This window comes from Grampus griseus, assembly GCF_964374135.1.
Source record: "Grampus griseus genome assembly, chromosome: 19".
Taxonomy (NCBI): Eukaryota; Metazoa; Chordata; class Mammalia; order Artiodactyla; family Delphinidae; genus Grampus; species Grampus griseus.
The window spans coordinates 17,927,127-17,931,101 of NC_139013.1; the positions used below are offsets into that span (position 1 = coordinate 17,927,127).

General features: G+C 42.3%; 1 long non-coding RNA gene across 1 annotated transcript; it reads left to right on the forward strand.

Moving 5' to 3' along the window:
- Positions 1 to 755: 755 nt before the first annotated feature.
- LOC309837229 lies at positions 756 to 3,506 on the forward strand. The gene is made up of 3 exons (XR_014298232.1): positions 756 to 1,033; positions 1,373 to 2,537; positions 2,799 to 3,506. It is a non-coding gene; the product is annotated as an uncharacterized lncRNA (long non-coding RNA).
- Positions 3,507 to 3,975: the final 469 nt, after the last annotated feature.

Consider the following 3,975-nt stretch of genomic DNA (forward strand, 5'->3'; position numbering starts at 1 on the left):
CCGTGGAACGTGCTGGGGAAGAAATGGTGAGGGTCTAAACTAGGAGAGTGGCTGTGAAGAGGGGGTGAGGTGGGAGGAAGGGAATGATTCACCAGAGAGTATTTAGGAGGTAGACTTGAGGTAACGTGGTAATTGGTTGAATATGCAGAGCAAGGGAAAAGAAGGAGTTAAAGTTTTAGCTTGGGAGGTTGAAAACTCGGTGGCTTCAAACAATGAACATTTATTATCTCACAGTTTCTGTGGATCAAGATTTCAAGAGCATCTTAGCTGGGTTGTTCTGTCTCAGTATTTCACATGAGACTGGTGAGCATGTCAGCTGGGGCTTGGTTAGGGGCTGAGGGATCCATTTCTACAATGTCTCACTCATATGGCCGTTGGCCAGAGGCCTCAGTTCCTCACCATATTGGCCTCTCCATAGTGCTGCTTGGATGTCTTTGAGACATGGTAGTGAATGATCCAAGAGAGTGGAAGGAAGAAGTCATGATGCATTTCCTGACTTAGCCTCAGGAGTCACATTCCATCACTTCCACAGTATCCTATTGTTACACTGGTCAGCTCTATTCCGTGTGAGAGGGGACTACATGAAAACACCAGGTGGTAGGGAACATTGGTGGTCATCTTGGAGGCTGGCTACCACAGTGGATAAAAAACCATCGAAGCATTAGGAGAAAACAGGTAAATTCCTCTATAGTCTTTGACTCAAAATCTAGAAGCATAAGGGAAAAGATTGATCAATTTGACACACTGTACATATTTATAACTTTATTATGACAGAAGACACCATAAGAAAGTCCAAGATATAATAAACTGAGAAAATATCTCTAATGCCTATCACAAAGGACTGAGAAGAAAAAACCTCCAGTTGTGTAGAAAATGGGCAAGAGATATGGAAAGACGGTTGTGATTTATGTAAGGTCACACGTGCAGCCAGTGTTGTTTGGAATCTGTCTCCAGACCTGTTGGCGTGACCTCCAAGTGTCCTGCTCCGCCCTGTTCTGCCAGGGGCACAGTGCCAGCTACTCCAAGCCTGACAGTAAGTGCACACAACCATCCCCTGCTAGGGCTAGCAGTTACCATGTGCCACTTGATCACAAGAGTTGAGTCATTTTGTTTATGACAACAGTTGCTTACTTCAGAGAAGGACACTTGACTCTTGGTTCTTATGTTCCACTGGTCTGGTCTTCCCCAGCTATCTTTACAATAAGAAATGTTCTTATTTGATTAGAACATGCATGATCCCGAAAGAAAAAAAAACAACTTTCCAAACGTCATATTGTTTCTTACCCATAGCTCCAAGTGGACTTTTATTTCAATCTCTACTTCATTGAGCCCAAATTCATTTCTGTTATCCATTATTTATCACGTTTTTCAGTGGAAAAAGAAAGGAAGAGAATGCGGGGGCTAGCCATGGAGAGATGACTTCAGCTTGGAGAATCCACTGTAGCAGGAGAGTTTGTTCAGCCTGCCTAGAAACGAAGGCACGTCACTGCAGTTAAATGGAATTCACCTATGAATGACCAGCAACATCCAGTGCACCAAGAATCATCACATAAAAATGATTTCTCAAAAGGTTTTTTGAAAAGGGTTTAAAAAAGGTACACAATATGTTTTCTCAAAAATGCATAGATTCCACTTAGGTGACATTCTGGAAAAGGCAACACCGTAGGGACAGAAATCAGATCAGTGGTTGCCAGATCCTGGGGTGAGAGGAAAGGATCGCCTACAGAGGACATGGGGGAACTCTTGGGTGGTGATGAAAACATTCTAGATTGCAGCGGTGGATACATGGTTGTACATATCTGTCAAAACTCAAAACTGCACACCTAAGAAGGGTGAATGTTACTGTATTTAAATTATACCTCAATAAGTCTGACTTTAAAAATGTACAGATTCCAACTTCTAGATCAACCTGAATTTCCCTCTGTAACCTTGACCTTTTTATTACATACCTTCTTTCGTTGACAAGTTTATCTAGTTTTAATCTTCAAAATGATTTCCAGCCGATTTTACCTAAGTTATAGAAAGTTAATGTTTTCATATATATTGCTTCTTTTGTCCAACCGTCCCATTTTAGGCAGCCAACATTTATTGAGCCCCGTGCCTGCAAAAAGTCTTCTCTCAATATCCCTATGAAGTATATCCTTTTATTACTCCCATTGTAAGGATGAGGAAATTGAGGTCAGGGAGATTAATGAAAATCTTCAATAAGAATGGATCCGGGGCTTCCCTGGTGGCGCAGTGGTTGAGAGTCTGCCTGCCGATGCAGGGGACACGGGTTCGTGCCCCGGTCCGGGAAGATCCCGTATGCCGCGGAGCGGCTGGGCCCGTGAGCCATGGCCGCTGAGCCTGCGCGTCCGGAGCCTGTGCTCCGCAACGGGAGAGGCCACAACAGTGAGAGGCCCGCGTAACACACACACACACACAAAAAAAGAATGGATCTGAACTCAGGGGTACCCTATTCCATAGTCAGTGCTCCTAACCTCGATGCTATTCTGTCTTGATGCTGCATTTCAAAACGTGCTTCTGATTCCCTGCAGGTAAGATGCCAAAAGTTTTGCTTTGCCTGTTTGTGGCGCCTGGCGGGGTGGGGGAGGGGATGTGTGTTCTGAAATTGTTTCTCATTATAAATGAGACCCTGTTAAAATTTATATTTTAATAACTAATAATTTCTAGATGATAAGAGCATTCAAACTTTTATTGTAAAAACAATATAACAATATTAAATAAAAATATATTGAAAAAATACCATTCATAATTCCACCACCTTTACATTTTCATTTCTGTATATTTCCTCTTAGATCTTCTCTATGTGCCTAACACATACCTACAGACAAAGGACATTCAAATTTGCTTTCTGACAACAGCATGTTAGAAGGACTCTTGAAAATCATTTTGCCAACAGGAGTTCTCATTTGGCTTGTTTACGTTTGTCATATAAGCCTTAAGGTTATAACATTCTAAACTGAAACACCAAAGAAGCAGGATGCCCAAGATCTCACAGTACTGCAATGAAAACACCCACAATCCTCTGTGTAATGAGATGAAAATAAGTAAATGAAAGAGAGGAATGCTTTTCCAGAAATCCATCTTGTGCTCATGGACAGAGAGCTGCAGCATGTGGTCAGTTCCTGCACCTTCGGTTAGTTCCTAAGAGCCAAAGAAACAGTATTTGAACATGACTTTGATCTACAGTGACCACAGCCAAAGATTGTTTATGTGGAGACCTACTATTCTTCCTGGATTCCATCCTGCATTAAAAGATGAGTATAATTGTATTGTAGAAAAGCACCTGGAGATATATAATCCTGGAGTCTTTCTGAACATCTCTTTATGTAATGAAATCTGTGAAGGGTAAATATGTTGATCAGGATATTCACTTCAATTTAAATGTGCATGAAGAAGATTAAGAATATCTTAAAAACTCATAAAAGTTGCGCTTCCCTGGTGGCGCCGTGGTTGAGCGTCCGCCTGCCGATGCAGCGGACGCGGGTTCGTGCCCCGGTCTGGGAAAATCCCACATGCCTCCGAGCGGCTAGGACCGTGAGCCACGGCCGCTGAGCCTGCACGTCTGTAGCCTGTGCTCCGCAACGGGAGAGGCCACAACAGTGAGAGGCCCGCGTACCGCCAAAAAAAAAAAAAAAAAGGAGTTGATAGCTGAATCATTTGAGGGTGCCTTTTTCAACTAAGTTATAAATGCTGCACGTTATCTTTAATTTTTAATTATTAATAGCCATTTAGTTAGACAAGTTATTCAAACAGTAGACACGGAGCATTTAATTCCAACTAGGATCTGTTGCCATATACAAAACAGCCCATGCTGTGCTCATTTCCCCAAATCAGGCAGCCAATGCAATTATACTTCTGAGGGCACCAGGTCAGTTACAGAACAGGATTCTCTTAGACTCCATGACAAATGATGGGATTTCACATCTGTAATTTACCAGAATCAGTTTAGATTGCTGGGTAAAACAAACT